Source organism: Manis pentadactyla, chromosome 1 (assembly GCF_030020395.1).
Source record: "Manis pentadactyla isolate mManPen7 chromosome 1, mManPen7.hap1, whole genome shotgun sequence".
NCBI classification, from domain to species: domain Eukaryota; kingdom Metazoa; phylum Chordata; class Mammalia; order Pholidota; family Manidae; genus Manis; species Manis pentadactyla.
Genome location: NC_080019.1, coordinates 83,388,792 through 83,415,224, shown reverse-complemented (window position 1 = coordinate 83,415,224; position 26,433 = coordinate 83,388,792). Strand labels below are relative to the sequence as shown.

The following is a 26,433-nucleotide window of genomic DNA, read 5'->3' as shown; positions in this document are numbered from 1 at the left end:
AGACCCCCATGGCTCTCTGCGGGCAGCCAGCGGTCCCCTTCCCCGAGGGATCGCCACGTCGCACTAGTGGGCTCATCATCTTTCCACATCCTCGTTTCAGCCAAAAAAGAGAAATGTCATCCTTTTGGCCTCTCTAGAGAATCAGCATATAGATTCAAAGCTGCATAATGAAACCTGGTAATTTCTCTGGATTCCCTACAAATCTCCCCAGGGGCAGGAATAGAGGCAGCTCTAGGGAGGGGGTGGGACAGAGGGCCATAGGGCCTGCTAGGGCTCGGTGAAGGAGGCATTTTGCTATAATTGGCCCACAAGGGTTGTTATCTCCCTCCAGAGGTTGATGTTCCCCTCCTGAGCCCGCACAGTCCCAAAGCAGAGTGACAGCATGCTTTCATCCACGTTGCCATAGCAACAGGCTTGCCCCCTGGAGCCATGGGTTCATGGCAAATGATCAGTCCTCTCTTAAAGGTTGCTAATGTAGGTTTGACCAGGATGCAGGCCAGGTGGGTGGACAGGGAGGCCTGGATCCAAGAATATTCAGACTTGGGAGTTTTACCCCAAACAGTCAAAAGCATGAAGTCCCAAAATGAATGGGCACTACCTCCAGGAGGCTGGGATCAAAACAGAAGAAGCAGAATTCTGTCATCACATCTAAGGGACATTCCTCTGATGGATTCTGGGGAAGAGGAGGGTGTTTTTAAGAGTAAGGGAAGAAGCCAGAGCAAAAGGGGTTTGAGTCTGTTATTCTTTTTCACTGGCTGCTGGCTAAGGTATGGTGGCTGAGCTACATTAAAATTCAGGGACTCTGAGTGGACACTGGCTAGCCCCTGCCCTATTCATCCAGGGATCACTTGCCTTTGTGCCTCTCTGCAGATTACATCCCCATTCCTGCTCTGAGTCAATGAAAACCAACTCTGATGGTGTTAGGACTCTATCATCACTGCCTGCCTCCATCTATTTTACCTGGATGGACTTCTCAGCAGGTCTCTGTAGGCCCACAAAAAACACAGATACCGCCCAGGATATCTGACCAGTCTCTGTCATCAGACCTGGTTGGTAGTTTGTGCTATAGTTCTCAACAGGACTGGATTCTATAGCACCCTGGGTTAAGACCTATTGTAACATATGCTCCAAAAGAGAAAGGTTTTTGAGTGTTTATTACTGTATTCCTAAAATGTAGCACAGAGTCTGTCACATAGTAAGAGCTTAATCAATATTCATTCAATGAATGAATCATTGACAACCTTCCCAGCCCTTGCCTGCCCTCATTACTATACCCTTTTGTGGGTGCCTAACAGAGGCATGGTCCTGTGTCTTTCAGGATGGACCTTCTTAGAAGCAAGACCTTCTATTCACTTGTCACTAAAAGCACCTGTGCCCAGAGATTTCTGGTGTTATGTGCCTGGTTGGGCCTCTGAACACTAATACCAGCCTGGACTAGAACACGATTTCAAATGCCCCTTTACCCACTGTAGTGGTAGTTTTTGTATCGCTTCCTTGGTGATGGCAGTGTTAGTCCCCTGGCCCAGACCTGCTCCTTCTCAGCCTACTTCCCATCTCCAAGAGCTGAGAACTTGTCATCCTTCACAGTCAAGACCTATGGAGTCCATGAGAGGGATGGCAATATTGCCGATGGTCTTGAAGTTCTCCCACCTTCAAAAACCTAGGAGTAAAAAATAGGATTAAATAATGTAACTCTGACTCATAATTGAAGAAGTGTAAAGTGTCCCCTTTAATATACTATCTAAAATTATATATATTATGCAATAATATATAGCACACAGTATATATACTATATATTATATAATTATGTTATATTATTCTATTATAATTATATAGCATATACTATATAAAATATGTATACATATATATATTGACATATCTGTAATTATTTGTGTATTTATTAAATTGTTTATTGCCAGGCTCTTCAGCTGAATATAAGCTCCATGTTTTCAGGGACTTTGTCCATTTTGTTTACTACCTCAATAGCAGGTGTCCAGTAACTACTCAATGGATGAACAAATTGCTTCTGGATGTTCTCAGAATGGGCCCTCTGTGTACCTTGGAATCCTGTTCTCCAGCTGTCCATTCATACCTGCTTCCTTTCCACGTGCATGCGTGCAGCCATTGCCTCTGACATCTGCCACCACTGGGAAGGCACAGGGACTTCCTTTGCCATCAAAGCCCCCAGTGCTGTCTCCCACCCATATCTGCCAAAAGCACACTGCACCAAGGCTGTTCAGCGAGGCCCAAGCCTGTACAACCACTGGCCTTGACACTGTGCTAGTGGGAAGGCGCGTGACTGTGTGCCCCACTCAAGAGAAGGCAATCTCTTTTCCCACACTTTGTATTACCCACATTCAAACAAGGTTACCTTAAGCTCCCAGATATTTTTATATAAAAATAACTCTTTTTGATCTCTGCAGTTAGCCTCCATGCCTAGGAGTCTGGCATAAGTGTATCTCGGTGGTAAGCACAGTACTGTGCCCAGACATTGGTACTAGACTATGCTTGCGTGCATTGTCTTTCCATTGTCTGACTTTTATCCACTGAGGTCCCTCAATTTATCTTATTGTATCCCTAGGAAGTCCGCTGCTACCACCTGTCCCTTTAGCATGACCTGACATGTCTGAATCCTCCTGTAGGCACAGTTAGAGCAGCAGGTGGAATAGCCACAACACAAGGAATTTGGATTTTGTCCTGTGAGTGATAAGGAGCAAATGAAGGCTTCAGATTAGATTATCTGGAAGAACCAGTACCTTACGTATTCCTTGCCCATGTCCCAGGCAGGCGCACCCACCTCCCAGCTGTTGTGAGTGGGGCTTGCTTAAGGTTTACAGCTCTGCCTTTTCTCCAGAGAATTGCCTTCAGTCTAACAGTTGCTGCTCTGGGAGATTACACTGCATATCAACCCTGGGTGACTTTCGGCAATGACTGAGGCACACAAGGCATAAAAAGCTAGCTCCATGCCTTAAAGTGGGACTAACTTTGTGGTCCAATCCACGAGCTCCCTGTGGGTCAGACTGCAGCTAGACATCAGCTGAGACCGCATCCTGACTTAGCCCTGCCCTGTCCTTCTGCCTCCCTGCCTGTCTGCTGAGAGTACTCCCTTAGTAAATCACGTACTTTATCTAGTTCTACTGCAAGGAAACCTGCCCAGAAGTATGCTATCGACAGCCCCATTTACAATGAGGAAACAGAGGCAAAGGAGGCCAAGGGATATTCCCAGGAACCATCCCAGACCTCACATCTGCAAGTAGGATTTGGTGCCAGGTAGTCTGAGCCTATGCTCTTTGCCACTGCTCTTCATATATAAAAAACTTGTTATGTACCAATAAGAGTTATGCCTCAATAAACATTAGTTCTAGCCCCTTTGCTCAGATTCTGAGAATCAAAAGTCAGTCAGACATGATCCTTGTAAATTCACGGAAGAAACAGTCACCAGTAAGAGACAGTGATTATAGGCCTAAACACATGCACACATATGCACACAAATCTACACACACAATATATGTACATACATGCACACATGTACCTCTCTCACACCTTTACAACAGAATCCCCTACAGTTGCTAAAAAAGAATGTAATAGACTGTATAGTCTAAGAACATATATTTTAAGTGAAAGAAATAAAAGAAACAACATTTTGAATATTTTAATCATATACATGTATTTCCTTTTTTAATATCAGAGGAATTATTTTTCTGCTTGTTTCCTTCTTTATGTTTCTATATAACAGGAAGTTTAAAAACACAAATACACAAAACCTGATACATACCAATATCTTAAAAGAATATTTATGTATCTGAGAAAATAATAATAATGGTGCATATGTGAGGCTAACCTGTAGTTTGAAGAACAGAAAACAACATAAAACTGCAGGTCATTTGAGGAAGTAATAATATGAACGTTAAATCTTTAGATATTCATTTGTTGTCACTTTATTAAGTTATGTTTTCTAATTACTGAATTCCCACAGAGTCTGTGTTCTAAGGCTCTTGCTTCTAACCTTGCAAAGCTACTCTGTTTTGCTTCCTGATTCTTTGGCACCTGCCATTGGTCAGAGTGTTAGGCCCCTGAGACCTGAACACGGGACCTGCAGTCCTGGGTTTGAAATACTGTTTTATAATTTACTAACAATGACCTCAGGCAAGTCACTGAAACTCTTTGAACTTCAGTTGTCTCATCTGTATAAATGAAGAAAACAGTATCTACCTCACAGGATTTTTGTGAAGATCATACTAGGGTAACTTTTGGATGGCAACTTAGCCCAGCATATTAGAAGATGAAAATAAAGGAGCAGATAAAAATCCATAACTAACAAACAGCAAGCACTGTGATCTAACTGCAAGGGTCCCTGACTATTAATGTGCCTCACCAGCAGCACACAGTGACCCCTTCACCTAGATGGACCAATTAACATTTTACTGTTTTTGTTGTATTCCTTTCCCCTTTCCCCCAACTCCTCCATATTCCACTACTACTACTATTACTATTACTTTATTATTAGTAGTAGTGGTGATAGCTGAAGTAGTAGCCACAGTAGTTTTGGCAGAGACATTTGAGAGTAAATTGCAGACTTCATGACCTTTTACCCACTAAATTCATTAAGTATGTGTCTCTGAATAGCAAAGACATTCTTTTCCACAGTGAAATGATCAACACCAGGGAGTTTAACAATAATAAAATATTGTTACCTAATACACACTCTATATTCAAATTTGCCAGTTGTCCCAATTATGTCCTTTATAGCATTTCTTTTTCAACCCAGGATCGCATATAGTTGTCATTTGGGTTTTTTTTGTCCTATGTGAGAAATCTTTGTTTATTCCAATATCACAGATTTTCTTCTATGCTTTTTTTTTAGAAGTTGCATAGTTTTAGCTCTTGTTTTTAAATCTATAAATGGATTATTTGCCTACTGAATAGTAATATAATCTATTAACATCATTATTTACTTGATGCTTGTATTGCCCCATTTTGACCAATAGAAGCCCCTCCAAGCCAGCTCCTGTGTACTTTTCACAGATTCCCATAATTTTTTAAAGAACATTCTTAATTTCTAGCACAATAATGTGATCCTAGTTCTTGAACTGTAATTGCTCTAGCCCTGGAATCAGCCCTTTAGTATACAGATATTTAAAAACCAAGATTTGGGCACCTGCTACTGGGGTTTATTGCTTCTATCTGTTTGTCTATCTAGATTACTCTAATTCCAATGCAACAAATACCTCAGTATTCTTTTTAGTCTTCTCCCAGTTCATATTTGTATCTGTCTTCTTCATGGTGAAACCAGACTTCTAACATATCACTGTATTCATTTGTTTGCTTAATTCTACCATACCCAATAGCTTTAGAATTGTTTTAACCATGATCTGCAAAAACAAACAAAACTATTAAACAGAGTTTAAGGTTTCTTTTTTAGTTAGTATTTTTTTTGATTGAGAGTATTTATTCCAAGTATTGGTTCAAATGTTACTTGAATTACTTTCTTTTTCTTCCATGTGGTCATGCTATTAATTCAAAATTGAATTATTTTCTTTTTCTTCCAATTAATTTGAGATATTGTTAATTGGTTTCTGTTTGCATTCAATTTTCTTTTCTCATACTTGTTGATTTAATTTCATTTCTGGGTGTGTAACATACTGACAAGGTTTTCAAATCAAAACTATACAAAAAGGCAATGCAGAGAAGTGCTGATTCCTCTTCTATTCCTTTCATTCTATTCCAATCCACCATCTGTAGGTAATTGATGTTACTAATTTCTGGTTTATCCTTCCCATGCTTCTTTTTTAAGAAGTAAGATTTCTTACTCATCTGGCATACTTCATATACTCTTTTGTGCTTTTCTTTTTTCTCTTAATAACATACTCTGAAAGTTGCTCTATAACTGTTCTTAAGAGATCCCCTAATTTGTTTTCATAGCTACAGAGCCCTCTCTTGTATGAATATCATAATTTATTAAACCAACCTCCCATATTAAGGCATTTAGGTTATTTTTGCAATTACAAGTAATGCTGCAATAAGTAACCTTGTGCATAAGTATTTTTGTATTGCTAGAGGTAGTATCAATCTGGAGACAAATCACCTAGTAATTTAAATAGGGGAAGTTTAATATTAAAAATTATTAAGCTGTAATAGGAGGATATCATAAAGATGTAAGGGGAACTCTAAAGCAGGGTTGTAAAACTTTTTATATAAAGGGACATATAGTAAGTATTTTAGGCTTTGTAGACTGTACTGTCTGTCACAACCATTCAACACTGCATAGACAACACATGAGCAAATGGACATGCAGTGTTCTAATACAGTTTTAGTTACGGAACAGGTGGCGAGCTGGATTTGGCCAGTAGACCATAGTTTTCCAACTCTTGCTCTAAAGATTCCCTAGGGCTGAGGGAGAAGAACCAAGGAAGGGTAAGCCTTCCAATAACTTAGAACTAATTGGAGAAGTTATGGTTGCAGCCTACTGGATGGCAGAGTTTACTGGATTCCCCGGGCCAAAGTTTTCCATAGTTGCCAAGTAAGCAGGAAACAACCCTTAGTACACAATCACCTGGGGTAGTCAGGGTCCTGCTAGGATCCCCTGGTGTCCTCACCAGGATGTCCACAGCAAGCTGGTAATGAGGCGTAGGCTGGGGATGGGAGGTCATTAAGGGACCAAGCCCTTTGGTACCACCTTAACTAATAAAATTCTCCCCTACCTCCCCATAGCCACTGTACACCACTGATGGACTGACTGTACAACAGGAGCAAGTGAAAACAAAATGCAGCTCCGCAGACACAAACAGCCCCCTTCTTCCTGCAGTGTCCCTCTAGCGCCCTCTACTGACAAAGCTTAGTATCGTGCTTCTGTTAAGGAGAAATTACACGCCAGTCTATTATCCCAGAGCGGGTACTAAAGGGTAAACTGAAGCTGAGAGGTAAATTCTACAATTTAGATCTGTGAGTCAAAGGGTAAATTAGTGTCTTGTTATATGTTGATGAATTTATTTCCATCAGAGGTTCTGCATTTCTACCAACACGCGAGAGTACCCTGTTATCTTAGAACCACATCTACAAAGTGTGTTGCCAAACTTTTTAATTTTTGTCAATGCAATTGTGAAATATTTTCTCATTATCATTTTAATTATGTTATTTTACTATTAGTAAATTTTAACACCTTTTCATATGTTGAATCATTTTTACCTTTTTTTGGTAAATTCTTCATGTCTTTTCATTTTTCTACAAGGTTATAAGTTCTTAATTATATTAGAACAGAACAAATATCAGGTTAGCTACAACTGCAAATTACTTATGAAGAAACAGTTTTGTAGGGCTTTTGTTATTGTTTTCCCTTAGAGCCAAAGTTCTCATCTAAGTTTAGTTTACTTCAATATTTACTGAGTCCTCCCTGTGGGCCAAGCACCAGAGATAGAGTGAGACATGGTCCTTGCTTTTAAGGTGCTTACATTTCAGTGGGAAAACAGATGTGTGAAGTTATTTGGGAGACAGCAGAATAGAGCAATTCATATGTGGATTAGAAAGTATGTGGGCTTGTGTTCAAATTCTGACATTGCCATTTCAACAACTAGTTGGATTGAGTCAGTGGATTGGGTCAGTCTGTCTTTCTGCCTCAATTTAAGACAGAAAATAATAACAAGTAACTCAGAGAGTTACTAAAAGAACTACATTAGTTGTTATATGAAAGCAAGTAACATACTGCATGTTACATAATAAACATATAATAATGGTAGTTAATAACCAATACAAATGATTATAATAACAGTAATAAGTCATAAAAGAATTTCAGAATGTTATGGTAGTATATATATACTCATTAAATTTTAGTTGAATTTAGAAAAGTATTATGACTGAGTCATTAAAAATGTTTAAACCATATAAAGTATATTTGGTTTAATGAGAGAATCTGTTATAATTTTTCATATAAATTTTTTTTCATATAAATTTTTTAAGTATTGATGAAATAAAAGTAAATAGTTAAGAAATAGTAAAATCACAAATATAGAGACAACAAATCTGGTTTTTTGAGTCATTAATTATATAAATAAGCTATTAATATAAAGTGCAAGATGGTAGAATTCAGACATTATTGTCATCCATTGATTGATGGTTTTAAAGACTTAAAGCAGGAAATTAAAGTTCACTTAATTATTTCAGTCTTTGTATCACTTAATATATACTGTGAAATAAAAGATGAATTCAGAGCTTAAAGATGGTGGCGTGATACGTGAGACAGAAACCTCCTCCCAAAACCACATATAGTTCGAAAATAAAGCAAATACAACTAATCCTGAAAGAGCAACAGAAAAGAAGGCTGCAGCAGGCTACAGCAGACTGGGGGAAAGTGCAGACCTAACAGAAAAGGGTAAAATACCAAAGCCGCGATCCAGAGGGCTCCAAGCCCTAGCGGAACTCCCAGATTCAAAAAGACATATGCACCCCTATGTTTATCGCAGCACTGTTTACGATAACCAAGATATGGAAGCAACTTAAGTGCGCATCAGTAGATGAATGGATAAAGAAGAGGTGGTACATATACACAATGGAATATTATTCAGCCATAAAAAGAAAACAAATCCTACCATTTGCAACAACATGGATGGAGGTAGAGGATATATGCTCAGTAAAATAAGCCAGGTGGAGAAAGACAAGTACCAAATGACTTCCCTCATTTGTGGTGTATAACAATGAAGAAAAACCGAAGTAACAAAATAGCATCAGACTCAGAGACTCCAAGAAGTGACCAGTAGTTACCAAATGGGATGGATGGAGGAGGGTGGGTGGGAAGGGAGGGAGAAGGGGATTGAGGGGTATTATGATGAGCACATATGGTATGGGGGTGTTATGGGGAAGACAGTGTAATACAGAGAAGACAAGTAGTGAGTCTGTGGCTTCTTACTACACTGATAGACAGTGACTTCAATGGGGTGTGGGGGGGACTTGATAATATGGGTGAATGTAGTAACCACAATGTTTTTCATGTGAAACCTTCATAAGATTGTACATCAATGATACCTTAATAAGAAAAAAAGATGAATTCAAATCTCACATCTAATTGAAAACATAAAATAGTTCAACATATTTAATAAAGATGTTCAGTTAACTAAGATACAATATAATCTACCTCCTGTAGTTCAAAAAAAGTTAGCAAAATGTCTTGGACCCATTATCTGGAATACAGCTATGTATGCAGCTATAAGAGAATACATTTTTTTAAATTTTTAACTGATTACAAATGCCTCAGCTATGCCTTTAAGGACATTCATAAAAAATGGAAAACCAAAAAAAAAAAAATTCAACAACTGTTTATTGACCTCCTACTATGTACTAGGTCTAGTTTTAAGCACTGAGACTACTTGTTCCCCAAGGAGGTGGGAAGCAATTTATGGTTGTTAGTCTCCACCCTCATGACAGAAAGATGGTGCCTGCTCCCTGGGTTCAAGACATGGCCTGCCAAATCTACCCCAGAGCTGAGCTATATTTACCACAAAATAGTTATTGTGTGATGTTCTGGGGACGTAGATGACCATGCATAGCACTAGTTAGAACATAGACTGTGTATTACGAGAACACACACGGGAATATCACTTTTTCTAATGGTGTTCTTTGTTTGAGCCAGGATAGCTAACATCCATGGAAATTTTGACAGAGCTTTACCTTGCCTTAAGGAAACCTGAAGTACAAAAGCAAATTCTCAAAACATGAATTATCAGATGATTATTCTTGTTTAAAAAGTGATCTTTACTAAAAGATTTGCTGTGAATGCTTTTTAATTTTACTATAATAACTGAACAGGGTCTCCTATGATTTCTTTCCATTTTAATCTGGTAGTGCATTTACATTTTCAATCTATCAGAAATGTATTTGAAGAATAAATTTTTGAGAATATATTAACTGTATACACCTCTAAACGTATCCAACTGGGGCTCACGCTTGGGACTGTGAAGGAATCTGGCTTAGTGATTTAACCATGCATTGTTTCTGCTAACATTAGTTCCATTAGAATGCAACTCAATATATGGGGCTTCAAAACTTCACCAAAATTGCACTGGTTTGCAGAATAGCTATAGTTGTATTAAGATTCATAACTTCCATAATAGATTCTAATATTAAACTTTAAAGATCCTAAGTTGATTTAGGTTCCTTGATAGGGTTTTAAATGGGTCTTTACCTTGTCATCCTTTCTCCTGTGGCCCCATGTCATTATTGGTATCAAAACCATCTCAGGGACTTTTTCAAAAATCAAAATAAAGAACATACAAAGCTAAGATGTGTCTGTTGTCTTGCAGGCTCATTCTCCAAGGACATTTTCTTCTGGTATATGTTTAATTAAATAAAAGGCATAGTTCTCAGCAATTGCCATTTTGACATATTCTATTTAAGGATTGATTGCATTTTCTAACATTTGTGAATGATATTAATATTCAAAAAAGAATCACAAGGGACCATCTGGAGTTGGACAAAAAGCAAGTATTCAATGAATGACTCTCAGAAAGACTGTCCAACAATTTTATATGTTGCTGGTGAGAGTGTAAATTGGTAGAACATTTCTGGAAAGCAATTTTGCATTCCATGATTTGATTTATTAATTTCATCTGGGAATTTATCATAAGGAAATAATAAAAGATGTAAAGTTGTTTGTACAAAGATGCTTACCATGGCAATTGATATAATGGTAAAAATTAGGGAAAAAACCCTGAATAGTCCATAGGAAACTGGCTAAATACACATTACATTCAATGATGCTGTAGCAGAGACTGCTGACTGTCCAATTTCCATTCTCCTCTTCATTGTCATTAACAAGACCCTATGTTACTGTGGCCAGCAATGTGCTTAGCTAAAAATGCCACATTTCACAGCCTTCCTTGCAGAGAAGGGTAGCCAATAAGATATAAGCAGAAGTCTTTGGGTGAGATTTCCAAGGTCTGGATTGCTGCCTGGCCCCAGTTGTCTTGATCACTAATGTGATGGCTCAAGCTCTCCAAAAGCCATTTGAAGACCGTGAGAGAAAATCCAGAAGAATTGTAGTGACTGCAGTTCTGACATCCTTGAACCACTGTAACAAAGCCAGAGACTGCCTCCTTCCAGATGTCTTATTATAGGGGAAAAAATAAACCATATATATGTTTATGCTAGTCAAACTCTGTTCATAGCAGCCAAACACAATTCCTAACAGACACAGATGAAACATTTTGCAACCATTTAAAATTATCTTTCTGAAAATGGAATATAATATTAAATGAGAAAGCCAGAATATAAACTCTATAAGTGGTATGTCCCATTTTGTTCTGAAATGGGACATATACACTATATATGAATGAAAATACCTATGAAATATAGTGAAATGTCAATAGTGGCTGTCACAGGATTGCGGGTTACTTATTATTGTGATTTGTACCGTATGCTTTTTAAGTTTTCAAAACTGAGAATTAAAAAAAAATGTTTTTAAGATTGCCTAATATACACACATGACAGATGAGAATGTAAATTAGTTAAACCTACACTTTTTGGAAAACAATGCGACAACATGGCTCAAAAGGTTTTACCAGTTTCATACTTTTTATGAGAAAGTTTATAATTAAAAATATTATAGTATATCCATCCTATATTATAAATACTTAAAAATCACAATTAAAGTAAGAGAAAGAACATTTCGGAACTCGTTTTAAAGCTATTTCCACATCTCTAAATCCCCCACCCCCTGAAACAATAAGGGGCATCAATGGAGTGGGGAGGTGCCCTCCTCTTATCTAGAAGACATTTCTAGCCTCAACTGAAATTAGATATCCATCTGAGTCCACAGCAAGAAAATAGCTTTACTGAGAAAGACAGATTTTTCTAAAGTATGTTTATGTGCCGAGGGCCAAGTCTGAAGGAGTTAGTTCTTCAGGTTCTGCCTATCTGCCGTGGCAGCATGAGCCTGAGACCGGCTGCCTAGGGAGGAGGAAGATGTGATGTCCTGGATGGAAGATATGAAGTCCCAAAGCTCACCCTGTCCTGCTCGGAGGAAGCAGCAACTGCTTCTTGCACTCTGCATCACATGCTCCCGGCTCACCCCTGTTTCTGTGGGTACCATGTGGAGGCTTCTAAGCATGATGACAGCCCCCCATCCAGACACTTGCCTTTCATTTCCACTTTTCTGCAGCTTAGTGGGGAAATGGCTTGGACCCTCTCACCCAACAAAAGATGGAAGTCAGTGGATAAATGTCCTAGCCTCCCATCTTTGAAATGCCTTTTCTGAAGGCATTCTACCCATTTCCCTAGAGGTTCTCAGAGGAGATTGAGCCCAATCATCTACGGCAGCAACTAGCTCCACGATACACCTTGTTTTGCCCTTCTTCTCACTTCTGCACTGTTTCCTGATATCACCTCCCAAATAAGTGACCTGTATTCAAAGCCTTACCTCAGGCTCTAATTCTAGGAAAACCAAAACAGATGGGATGTGGGAGGAAATAAGAGAAAGAGCGCTAACAACTCTCGTTTATCCAACTTTGGGAACCCAAAAGTAGTTGCCCATTTCTCCTGGTATATTTGACCAACATTTTGGAAAAAAAGTATGTCAGAATACATAGCATGTAGGAATGGCAGGTGTTGTTTTATGACACTTCCATTTCAGGGGTGTGTGTTTGTGTATGATTACTGGGTCACAATGTATAATGTATTTCTTCATGTGGATTATAGTCCAAAAAGTTGGAAGGCCACTGATCAAGAGGTCACCATGTGAGTCCAAGGAATCTCTTCTTTGCTGCAACAAAACTACCTATAAACATTAATGAGAATATTTTAATGATATGGAATAACTACTTGTGATTAGGACTGGGAGTGGTGGGGGGAAAAATGACAAAACATTGAATACAGTATGACTTCAACTCTGTAAGAGCAAAACTATGAAGTAAAAGACCACTGTCATTCATTCATTTCCAGCTTTATCCAATTGGGTAAATCCCTAAAACGTCATGAATAATGAAAGGACACTTAATTTAAAATGAGTGTTCACACATGAAAGAAGGGAAAACTAGAAGACAGAGAACAGGGACCCTGTGGGTCTTGGTCCATAGTGCCTAGAATCATGTTTGCTACACAGAAGACAAGAACTATTTGTTGGCCAAAGAGTGAAACTTAAGGACACATGGTCACAGATCCTCATTTTAGGAGCACACAGCCTTGCCTGGCCTCAGAAAGGAGGGGAGGCTAAGCAATGGCCCTGTTTCTGCTGCTTAAACAACTGTATGTATACCTTCCAGCATTTGCCAAGGCCACCCAGGCACTTCAGACATTGCAGTTGCCGCAGATCCTGCTGTTATCGTCCACTTAGGGGACAATTCTGTGTGTCTGCTTTGAAAAGTGTGCTAATTTATCCTTTACTTTATTGAAAAACAGTGTAAGTTAATTGTAATAAATTGAATGTAAGGTGTATATGATGAAATGTTAATCATAATTTCTTCTGGATAATGGAATTATAGGAGGCACCAAGATTAGTGGGGATCTAAGGGTCAAGCTCTGTACTAAACTCTCTATTTACAAGACTTATATTTCATTCTTTCAATAACCTAATGAAACTGATATTGTTATAGTTATACAGAGGAGGCAATTATTGAACAATAACTATGTACCAAAAATAATGCTGAAAGCTTTACATGTATAATCTCATTTAATTCTTAGAATAACACTATGAAGGAAGTACATTTTCCCTCGTTTTCCATGTGGGGAAAAATGAGGCTTTCAAGAGATTACTTGTGAGGAAAGCACAAACACAGCAGGTACAGTTGTTTACTCCTCACTGTCTCCAGAAGAACCATTGGCCAGCCCCTGGGAATGTGGCTCTTGAGAGTTCTTTGTACTGGTGAGTGAGGATTTTGTTATATACACGTGGAGCAATGGATCATGTCCTACTGGCTTGTCAGGTTGCTTTGTGCTAATATCAAGACTGGTGATGTGTACCTGGTTTCATATTGGGTACTACTTTGGGTTGCCACAGCAGAGTATATACCCAGATATATGCCTGTGCTACCAGACCCTGCATAAAGGCCTTGAACCTTGAGACTCAAGGAGTCATCCCTGGGCAGAGACATTCCATACATGTCCCTTTGTTTCTCTGCCAGAGAGAAAGCATATCCTATGAGGCCTCAGGTGAAGAAGAGCTTTAGAAGCCTGTGCCTGATCTCTCTGGACTTTGAAGATGCACACATTTTTCCCTTATGCTCTTGCTCTGTAGCCTTTGCTACCAAAAATCCTACTGCAAACTGCTATTAGGTCATATAAATAAGTTTTTACTGAGTGAAACACTGCCCAAGACCATGCAACTAAAAGGTGGTAGAAATAGAATTCTAGGCAGCTGACTTCCAGGCTTGCTCTCTTAACTATTGTGCTCCACCATCATATAGCTAACATATGGTATATACTGCACTCAAAATCGGTGCCACTATTATTATGATTACTGCCCTTCCTTTGCTTTCTAGATCTGCTTTGATGAACATGCATTATTTGATAATCAAGGGGAGAAAAAGCTTGGAAGTGCCTATGGTTAGGGATAGAAAGAGGAGGAGTCAGAAAGGAAAAAAGACAACCAGGGAGTAAGTTAGAGTGGTGCAATCTAACAAAGTGAAGAAGCCATTAAGGTTAAATATAAGGCAATTTTATAGGAGAAAATTTCTCAATCTTGGAGGAGGCAAAGATTTATCAGATGAGACATACAAATCATCAAAGGAAAAGTAGATAAATCAAGTCTCATCAACATTAAACATTTCTGTTTCTTAGGACCTTGTTAAGTCAATTCATACATTGGAAGAAAATATTTGTAATAAAAATATCTGATAAAGGACTGGTATCTAGTATACAGAAAGAAGTCCTACAGCCTCACTTATAAGAAAATATTAGAAGTGGGCAAAATATTTGAATAGATACTTCACATAAGAAGATGTAGGAGTGGAAAACATGTACAAAAAGATTCTCAATATGATTAATCATTAGAGAAATGCAAAATAAAATCACAGTGAGGTACCGACTATATACTCACTAGAATGGCTAAAATGCAAAGCAACTGGAACTCTTATATGTTGCTGTGGGAAGTGCAACCCACCTGGAAAAAACAGTTTGGCAGTTCCTTAAAGATGCCCTTACGATATAAAGCGACACTTACACTCCTAAATATTTGCTTCTAAAATGATAACTTATGCCCACCCATGTAGTCAATGCTTATATTAGCTTTATTCATAATAACTAAAACCTGAAAAAACCCAAATGTCTGTCAACAGGCAAGTGGACAAAGAAATTATGGCTCCCCAATTAAATGGAATACTAATCAATGATAAAAGGGAACAAACATGATACATACAGCAACATGGATAAATCTCAAGAATATCATGTTGAATAAAAATGGCTGACACAGAAAGAATGCCTATAGTATGATTATATTTATGTGAAAGTCCTGTGGTTGCCTCTTTGGGATCTTTTGGAATGATATAAATGCTCTATATCTTCATTGTGGTGACGGTTATATGCATATATACATTTGTCAAAACTCAACAAACTACATACTTAAAATGGGTGCAACTTATTGAATGTACTATTCTTCAATACTGTTGATTTAAAAATATATAAGGACAGTTTTATTAAAAGAGCAATGGTCAATTTTTTCAAATATTGCAGAAAAACAGGGAGAAGATAACTGGAAAATGGCCATTGAATCTGTCAATGAGCGGTGACAAGGAGTTTCAAGATTATAAATTCAATAGACTTGGGGTTCAGAAATCAAATTATTGGATGTGAGAAGGGAATACCTGACATGCAGAGCAAATTGGGCTGCTTCTGATCCACAGAGCACCAGATGCTGACTCATGCTGACCAAACAGCAATAACCTCTAACCTGCTGATATCCAAAACCCAGAAATTTAATCAAGTCACCAATTATACTGTTTATCAAAGATATTTTGCAACCTCAAGTAGAGCAATGTAAAGATTTTCTTCTTCACTGTAAGAGCGATGCAAACATTTAACATGCAAACATTGTTTATCTTTTTTAGCCTTCTTTAGGTTCTCCTATCAGTTCTCAGCAGAAGACCTCTCCTCCTACTGAATCAAGAAGACTTCCTCTCATGGTGGCCTGTGTCCTCATGCATTATCATTTCATCACCTACAGACCCTCTTCTACCAGAAAGACATCCTCAGCCAATAAAGGATCTGCCTATAGGCCGTGTGAATTCTACCACCCCCAGCATGGAAAGGGTTATTTTTCAGTACTCATCTTCAATCATTCCTTATCACAGCCCTCCCTTTGTCTTCACAGGTGCTAACCCCCAAAGTGACTTCTCCAACCTCTTTTCAACACCAAAGCTGTCAAATTTCTCAGCAAGTCAAACCCTTCAGTCATTATTTCCTGATCAAACTTACCCACAATCTGGCTTCCACCTCTGCCCCAAGAACCTCTCCCATGCCAAATCCAGTAGGATACTATAGACATACCCTCCCTAGCTTCCCTCCAATATATGACAGTAAGGGCTAACCCTGTCCTTACTGAATGTCCCTTTTTGGCTTCTGAAAAGCTTTTTCTCCCACTTTCCAATGCTTGTGTCTCATCCTTCTTTTCCTTCCTCCACTGAACCTTCTGCCAGTCAGTTTGGATGTTCCCTGAGTCATTCTGCAACATTCCCTCCACCCCATGCTCTGAGCACAGCACTTCTCACACTCTAATGTGCATATGACTTACCTGGGAATCCTGGTAGGAGGCAGATACTGATTTAGTAGGTCTGGAATGGGGCCTGAGAGCCTGCATTGCTGACAAGCCCCCATGGAGGCTGACGCAGTTTACCCAGGGCACACTAAGTAGTTAGAGCTCAGAGAACAGAGCCTGCATCCAGATTAAACACTTTCAAACTCCACAACTGCATTTGTGACTAGTCCAATGTGAAATGCTCTGAGTCACAATTTAAGTACCACAAAGATGAACATTCAATGAGGATTATCCATAACTTAAAAATTTTGAAGGGAAAGCAGTTTCCCTCAATATAGTAGAAATTGATAGGACAGCCCCAAATATTGCAGATAATTAGTCAGTTTTCCACTGGAAACAGATGGAATGAGAAGGTGAAATTATATGAGGAGGAAAGAGTTCTGCCAAATCCTCAGGCTGGAAGTCATCTGAAACAAGGTGGGTTTTCCTAGAATATGTATTGACCACTGACTGACAAGATGATTCAGTCACTCTCAGTTCTGAATAAACCAAACTTACATTCCCTCACGCATGATTGTCCAATTGCATCCACCGCCTTTCTTCATAGATTGTGCTCTTCAACTGGCATTTGATTTTAGATTCATCCTCCTAGACCCATTCAGCCAGTAATTCAACCTTGATGGGACGTCAATGATCACCCAGGAGGATGACAGTCACGTCCTTCCATGGCATGAAGCTTTGAAAGGTTGGTTTCTTTCATCTCCTTTCTGCCTGTGTATTAGAAAGATTCCTCCCACATTAGAGAATTCATTCAATAGCATGATTTGGGCCTGGTGAGAATGAGATGCCTCAGCTGCTCTTTGTTATTTAATCACCTACAAAAAGAGGTCATTTATTGCTCCTGGTACTTCAGCAGTAGGTGGACATTGGATTTCAAGTCTTCCATGAATCTACTAAAATTCTGGTCTGGAGGAAATAAGGTGGCATTAGAACAGAATATTTGGGAGCAATTTTTTGATGAAAGGCCTTACCTACTATGGATATTATTTCAGGCAACCAGAAAATAAAGCCTGAATTATAAAGCACTTTGTGTCAAGATGCAAGTAATAGCTACTGGAATAACAAATGAACATTGTATTATCACTGCTACTGAAATGAGTTAAAAATTAATTCACAGTGAACCATTTTTAAAGATAGAAAGAACTTGTGGGCTTACCATGGTGAACACCCAACAGTAGACACTAACGTTTGTTAAATATTAATGCAAATATTCAGATAATTAAATAAGGTCAGAAGAGGATAGGGAACAGAAATTTTCCCTTTAGAGTTCAAGCAAAACCTGTCACCTCTCTGAGTTGTCTGATTGAGAATAATTAATCGAGGACACAGATGAAGCCAGGCTTGATTTTATATAGTAATAGATGGAACACTTCTCTTTCCCCTATTCCGGGAAATTTATCCTAGGAGAGGTTGCAGGCTAGGAGAGGCACTGTTCAAAGCACGCAATGAGAGCAAGTGTATCTCTTTTTGTCACTAAATCTCTGCTTGAGCCACACAATGACAAATCTCATTTTCACATTTCAGAGACCCAGGTGTAAGAGCTACCAATGGTCCAAGTATTGTCCTGTCCATGCTTCCTGTCACCACCAGTGACTCCCTGAGGGAGGCACTATGGCATAGGGGGAGGCATGGAATTGAAGTAAAACACACGAGTGTTCAAGTCTTGACCAGGCCACTTGATGACTGTGTGATTCTAAATAATTTCTTTAGCCTCTTAGAGATTCAGTCAACACAAATGGAGTTAATATTATCTAATCCTGAGAATGATGTGGGTTATACAAGCTAACAGACACAAAGCGCTTAGTCCAGCCCAGAAAGGCTTGCTGCTCTTGTTATCAGAGTCATTTCAGCACTTCTAAATTACCATGCTGAAAATCTACCATGTTTCTCCATTATCTGCAGAATAAAGACCAGGCAGCCATCTCCCGATTAGTTCCACTTCCATCCCAAACTAGTTAGTTTGCTAACCCCTGTGTATTCTTTGGGCTTTCCTATTTGCTTATTTACTCATTCAGTCTTTCAATAAGTTAGCAAATATTTATGGAGTGCCTATTATGAAACAGGTGTAGGGATAGGTGCTGGTGTTCTAAAGGCAAGTAAGACACAGTCTTTACCCTCAAAGTGGGCCAAATAGAGGAGAGAGCTATCTGTCCAAGTATTTATAATGCAATGGGCAAGCTGCTGTAAAAGACAAAGTGCTATGAGAACACGAAGAAGGAAGCATTTCAGACCTTGTTTTCCTCATTTTCAATGCCCTCCTCTCTATTACAGAAATCTTATTTAGTGTTCAAAACCAACAACTCCAAACACTGACCTCTTCAACACTCATCATGTGCTTACTGAGAGCTCAGTCCCATGCTTAGTGCTGAGCAGCCATTTAAAAGGATGTTTTCACCATTTGAATTGCTGCTCATTTGTTATCTATCATATTTCTCATGTATTCTCAATTATGCTACTGTATCTCTATTCTCCAGCTTGAAGTTGTGTCCCTCGAAGTCAAGGATTGAGTCTTCTTGGATGAATGCCCACAGCTGCTAACAAAACAGAAGCAGATAGATGATCAATAAGTGTATGTTTATTGCTTCTAAGTCTAAATGCCAAATTAAGTTTGAGGTCCAAATTAAATTCGACAGAATGCTTAAAAGAACTAAATTGATTAAAAATGATGTGTAACATAGGCAATTGGCAGTGCATACCTGAATAAAAAAGAGGGAATGGATTCTGGGGAGATATCAAACAAGGTCAGCCATAGCTCTGCCATTATATTTTAAAAAATAGAATGAGTGGGTTCCACCATTTGACTCTGAGAGTCTTTTGTCTTAGTATGAATGAATAAGATATTTTCATCAGAATGACATTCACATTAATGAATTTTCACCTGGAAAGAACTAATACCCATTTTCCAGGGTGAATGTTATGATAATTTAAACCCTTGATCAATTTTCTATACATTGTAGTGAAACCACTTCCATTTTTGTTTTATATTCTCATTTTTATTTTACTGAAATTATTTTCATTGGGATTAGTTCTCCTCTATGTAAATTTCCAACAGAGGTTCAATTCACTGTTCAAGTTTTTGTCCATATCAACCTTTACTGATTATATTTCTGCCAACTTGGGTTTTCTATTGTTGCCCTCATTTTTACTAACTTCAATTTTATCTGGGTCAAATTGGACATATCTAATGTTATTAAGGTCTGATGTCTGAAGATTTATTTTGAGTTCATCATTTCGAGGAGCCTAATTTTCATGCCAACTTTTAGTTTTCAATATCACCAAGAAGCTATCATTCCTCAGCAAGCTTTGTGCTTTTTAATAAGTTTTGTTTGTGAACAGCATTATCCATTGCCAGTTGATTACTTTCTCACAGGTCTGTTTGCTAGAGATCTGGTCAAATTGTCCTTGGGGTGAAAACACGCAGAGACCAAATGGTACTGTCAATGGAGAAGGATCAAACTTTCCAGCTTCAGAAGTCATGAATTAGAGATGCTATAGTTTTTCCTTTCTACTCTTATAATACAAACTCCCTCTGGAAGAACAAGACATCAAAATATCAACTGGCGACAGACAAATCATTGAGAGTAAGTACTCTGTGTGACTGCTGGGGTTTAAACTCCAATTCTACTAGTTACTGGGAGTGTGACTTTTGACAGGTTACTTACTAATTTGTGCCTCCGTTTCTTAATTGAAAAAATAGGGTTGTGAGGATTCACTGCATTAATAAGCTCAAAACAATATTTGGCACATAATGACCACTTAATAAAAGTTAGGTTCCATTATTAATATTAGTTAGAATAATTGCTTCAATGTTCTCCAAATACATTGTTTCATATTTTTGTTCAACTGCCCTCAATTTCCTCTTCTCAAAAATGGGGCTATTAATAGTACCTACCTCAGATTGTTTTGCAATCTGAATGTGTAACACAAGTGCTTAGAACAATGCCTGGTGTAGGGTTAAGTGCAATATAAGTGCTATGTTGCTGCTATTTTATTTTTTCACCTTAGGGTGAGTGAGTTTACAGCATCCTAAGAGTCTAATAGCTAGTTTTCCATAGAGAATATTATAAAGACAACACAAGGGCCCTAGAGCCCGGAGGTCATAGAGTGCCACCAGTGAGTATGAAAATACATTAAAAGCAAAAGGGAACTACGCAGTTATTCAAAATGATAATCTACAATAAGGTAAGGACCATGAGGGTAGGGATTTTAGTCCTTTTTGTTCTCTGCTATTTCCCAGCACCTAGAATAGTGCCTGGCACATCTTAGGTCAATAAATATTTGTTGAATGAAGGTTGTGTGGCAACATTGAAAGTGTTTCTTATATGGTATTTAGCAAATAAGGCAAGATATAAAATTATATTACACTATGATCATAACTTGGCAGAAACATACATGCATATGATGAAGACTAGAAAGTGATGTGTGGAACTGAAAATAGTTGTGTTGTTATCCTGACTGTAATATTGTATACTGTCTTTTTATAAGGTAAAACAAAGAAGGTGAAGGCAGAAAGTTCCTAAAGAAATATTACAGCTGTGTCATAATTTTATATAATGTGGGGCACCAAACCCAGATCCTTTTAAAGTTGGTTTTGAGGAATTTAATGATGACCATACAGAAAAATACTGATGTAAGCCAATTACTTGGGACACTTGATGTTTTTTAAAAAAATTTTTGAATTCTAGAGAAAAGTACACAGACATAAATGGAATACATGTGATATATATCTCACACACATACACACACTCTTTCAAGTTGTATCGTGAGCTGATTGTTCACTCAAAACAATCTCCTAGACCGTCTACATCCACCATACAGCACAATGAGCATTTATGCTCATAATGATCTTTCTGCGACACTGCAAGGACTTCGATCGTCAAACAAAGATTCAATTACATTTACCACCTTACACTTCCCAAGGCTTTAAAGGGGCTAATGCATTTTAGAAAGATTTTTCTATGGAAAGATTTGAACAAAGGGTGTTGGATTAATTTTTAGTTAACCAGAAAATTTAGTTAACAAGAATGATTTGTCCCCTGAACATTTCCATTAAATAAAGTTTGATTGTACTTTGATTTCTGAAATCTTTGCCCAGCTTCTTTCTATTAACAGTGCCTGGTGGAAAACATGTAGTTCTCTAGTCAAACTGCTTAGGGAAGATTAGATTGTTCTCAGTCTTTAAAACAGAAAGACAACAGCTGAAAAAAAAATCCTCTTTTTGAACAGTTTTCTATATTTGACTTTTGACCCTTAGATATGCTGCATGAAAAAATTAGTCCACTAGGACATAACACCAGAGTTTGGGGTCTTATAGTCTCTATTTAAAGCTATATTACTGTTATAAGTCTTATTTTGAGAAAATATGCATTAGTCATTAAAAATTAATTTATTTTTATTTGTTTTCCAGATTAATGGTCCTTCTAAAATAGAAAATTGAATGAAGGCTTAGTCATTTCATTTGCAAAAGCTAATTGAAGCACATATTTATGAAATTAGACATGGAGAAGTGAACCACCACCACCCACTCAACCACAAAGAAAATGATTTTTTTACTTATAAGACACGGTGAAAGAAGAGAAATTAATATGCGTGTGGTAATTCCTCCACCCTCCTTCTCAATCTTCCTGGTGCCTCTTAAGGAGGAGTCTGGGTCTTTTGTGATGATAATGGCGATAATGGGCAGAATATCTCAGAATCCGGAGGCAGGAGAGCCGAGAGGCCCTGTGCATTGGATTTGGTGCTTTCTTAAATATTTTTAAATTTATCAATGTTTACATGCATCATGTAAATAGATTAAAAAGACAATTCTTTCTGAAGGGTCTGTACTAAACCTGCAGTTCCTCAGGCTTCCCCTTTCCCCCAGCCGCCCAGTGGCAGGCTTCCTCACAGGGAGTCAGTGTCCTCACAGGAGGCAACAGCACAAGGTTTTCAAAGGGGCAAACCCCGATGTGTTGAGTGCTTACAAGTCTACACGTGAGTCACATTTGCTGGGATATCATTGGCCAAATCAAGTCACATGACCAAGGCCACAACTAATGTGGGAGGGGAAGCATAGGGCAGGAATACTGAGTGTCGTTCACTTACCATAATAAACTCCCACACGTGGTGAAACAGCATAGCTCTCTCTCTTTGGTAATATAACTTACATCCTCCTAACTCAAAGACGAAATTCAAAGAGCTGAGTATTTTTATGGCTCCCGTTCATGTGAAGTAATGTCTTCTCAGGAATGCCCAAAGGAGTCACCATTTGCAATACACAGCAGACCTTCCCACTGTACACTTCCCCCTCTCTCCTTCTGCCTCTCTCACATGCGCAGAAGTGGTCTCTCTGTATTTGCTTTCTATTGTTGTCATAACTAATTACCACAAATAGAGCGATGTTTTAAAGCTACTGTTTATTATCTATTGGTCAGAAGCCCAGTGGGCTGGGCTGGGTACTCTGCTGGGTGCTGGGCTAAAATCAAGGCGACAGCAGGCCTGGGCTCCTATCAGGAAGCTCTGGGAGAGAAGCTGTTTCTGGCTCTTTCAGGTTGTTGGCGGCATTCAGTGCCAGAGCTGTCGGACAGAGGTCCTTGTTTTCCTTACCAGCTGTTGACCAGGGGGTGTTCTCAGCTTGTAGAAGCCGATCACATTCCTCGGTTTATGGTCCCTCTGTCTGCAAAACCAGTAACTGTGGATCAAGTCTTTCTCAGGCTTCACATCTCGTTGATTTCCACCTCCTCTCTCCTGCTTCTGCCACATCTCTCTGACTCTTCTGCCTTCTTCTGTGTTTAAGGGTTTAGGTGATCACACTGGGCCCACCTGGAATATCCAAGACAACCTCTCTATTAATAGTCTTTTTTATTCCATTTGCAAAGTTCTTTACAGCAATCCCCAGATTAGTGTTTGAATAAACAGAGGAAGGATAGGAATCCTGGCAGGACATCTTTAGAATTCTGCCTACTATACCCTTACAGTCTCTTTCCTACCTTATAATCCTCACAAATTTTTTTTCTAAAATCCAGTCCTAGGTGGTGGAGTAAATATGGTTCTCTCCACTTCCCTCTTTAAAAATACTTCCAAACCACAAGAATAATAAATTGACAATCTCCATTTTTCATTAAACAAGAAAACATCTTTCCTACCACAATGTATAGATAGAACAGATGAAAGAATTATAAATTACTTAATAGGATGGAATTCAACCTTAATGTTGATGAGAAAGAAGCCAATTTGCCTCACAGAAGTTCCTGAAATGCTCATAAAATCAAGGTACCTAAGGGCAAAAAACCCTACAGTTACTGATATTCAGGGTTCCCCAATGAAAATTCCAGCTGAGCTCCAGACCGATCCAAAAGAAGCTCACCAATGGTCATGCACACAGAGGTTCCATTAAACTTTCTACTGCTTGACTTTTTAATATAAACCAGAAGTCAAAAATCACCAGGTATTTGTAATTACAAAGACTAAAAAGGAAGGGAGGAAGGGAGGACCCGGAGAAACTCCAGAGACCAAAAGAAAACTCCAAAGTAAATATAATTAATATTCCCAGAGAGATACAAGAAACTGCTTCCATAAAATAAGATTATGCCATGAAGTGGAGTAATCAAAAAATAATCACCTCTTATAAATTAAAAACATTTTAATAGAAACGAAAAACTTAATATATGACTTGAAAGTTGAAGTCTGGGAAATCTCTCAGAAAATGGCTAAATCAAGTGGTGCAATAGGCAAGAGAAAATAACATTAGAAGATCATTATAAAATGTTGCATATCTAAATAACAGGAGTTCCAGAAAGGGAGAAAGAGTAAAAGAGAAAAGGAAGTGGTGATTGTGGGGGGCTGTTATCAAAAAAAGAGTACAGGTTTTCTAGACTTAAGGACTAAAAAAGCCCCACACACGTGCCCAGCACAACGAATGAAGAAAGACCTATACTGACGCACATTATTGTGAAATTTCAGAACACCAGAACAAAAAAAAATAGCTCACATTTTTCAAGATCAAGAAACAGGGCATTATTGGTCCACTCAATAGCAAGAGTAGAAGCTACAAAGAGGAAATCGATCCCTTAAAATTCCTGAGAGGAAAATAATTTCCAATCTAGAATTCTGCACCCAGACTACCAATCAAATATAAGAACAGACTAAAGGCATTTTTTGACTTACAGAGTTTCAAAAACAAAAATCTCTTTGTTCACTCTTTCTCAGAATATGATCAGAGTATATCTCTACCCCACCCCACCTACTCATACGCACACACCCCTATGCAATAAGGACATGAACTAGGAAGGACAAATCCAAGAAACTGGAAATGTAACAAGAGAAGCAGAGAAAATTCCCAAGATGCTTGCAAGTGAGGTCCTGAGTCTACAGCTGGGCAACCGACTTAAAGAGCAATCAGTACAACCTGGAGCAGAAAAGAGGGCTTCTGGAAGAATTTTTTCATAAAAACAAAATAAAGTAGGGGACGAGGAAGGATAAATTTTCTGACAGATCTGTGTAGAAAACAGTCGCTATGAAGTATATTTTAAAGTGGTGACAGTGTGTAGGAAGTGATCAACTATTTTTTTAAAAAACCTAAGTAGCTTTTCCACCCGCTCTCCCCTCCCCCAGCAGCACTTGGGCTGCACTGCGCTTGCTCCGAGCTAAGCTACCGCCAGGGTCGTGGCCTTCCAACCGCCCTCACGATCATCTACCCCGACCCCAGCAGCCATGCTGAGATGCTCTCCGACATCTACAAGATCCGGCAGATCACGGTTCCCGGAGGTGGAGGGGAAGACGGTCAGTAAGGCAGGGGGGTAACACTGATGACTCGCTCATTGGTGGAAAGGCCTCCGCTGAAGGCCCCAGCAAAGGAACCGAAGCACAGTCATCAGTGGTGTTGATACTGTCACGAACCATCACTTGCAGGAAACCGGCTTCACAGAAGAAGCCTACAAGAAGTACATCAAAGATGACATGAACTCAAAGGCAAACTTGAAGAACAGAGACCAGAAAGAGTAAAACCCTTTATGGCAGGGGTTGCAGAACATATCAAGCACATTCTTGCAAATTTCAAAAACTGCCAGTTTTTTATTGGTGAAAACATGAATCCAGATGGCATGGTTGCCCTGCTGGACCACCATGAGGATAGTGTGACTGCCATATATGATTTTCTTTGAGGATGATTTATAAAGAAATAGAAAAATGATAACAAATTTTGACTCTTTGGATCTGTCCCCTGTCGTGGTAACTGGCTGCTGCTTTTCATTCACACACCAGAACTTAGACAAATGGGACTGATGTCCTCTTGAACTCTTCATTTATTTTGACCTTGAGTTATTTGGATCAGAGGCATGGTTTTTTTAAAAATAAAAAAACATGTCATGTAGGTTGTCTAAAAATATAAAGCATTTAAACTCATTTGAGAGAATGCTGCTAAATTTAATATATACTTAAAGCCATCCTGTACAGTGTTCTTGGAGAAGCTAGACCCTGGTTGTAGACTGTGACTAGGAAGCATAAGACTGTTTAGATAACTTCTACAGTGAGAACTACTTCTGGGACTGGAATACAAAAACTAATAATCAAAAGTCTTAATTCTGAGTGAGGTAAAAGGCAAGACCATACTCATAGCAGTGCCAGCATTTGAAGTGGATTCCTTACACATTTCATCACCTACAAACGGAAGCAGTTAACCCTGGAAGCATACTGAAAGAATAAAAGAGACTAATACAGTTGGAAGC

General features: G+C 38.6%; 1 long non-coding RNA gene and 1 pseudogene across 2 annotated transcripts; one reads left to right on the top strand and one right to left on the bottom strand.

The window, feature by feature from the left end:
- Positions 1 to 968: 968 nt before the first annotated feature.
- On the bottom strand, positions 969 to 19,575 carry LOC118917993 (uncharacterized). Of its 2 annotated transcripts, XR_005026951.2 has the most exons (4): positions 19,044 to 19,575; positions 16,706 to 17,635; positions 15,780 to 15,868; positions 969 to 1,660 (listed from the first exon to the last, which is right to left on the bottom strand). It is a non-coding gene; the product is annotated as an uncharacterized LOC118917993 (long non-coding RNA). The 2 variants fall into 2 exon arrangements; XR_008996666.1 differs by having other exon boundaries at positions 15,780 to 17,635.
- A 5,476-nt stretch (positions 19,576 to 25,051) lies between these two features.
- On the top strand, positions 25,052 to 26,223 carry LOC118918027 (translationally-controlled tumor protein-like; annotated as a pseudogene).
- The last annotated feature ends 210 nt before the right edge of the window (positions 26,224 to 26,433 follow it).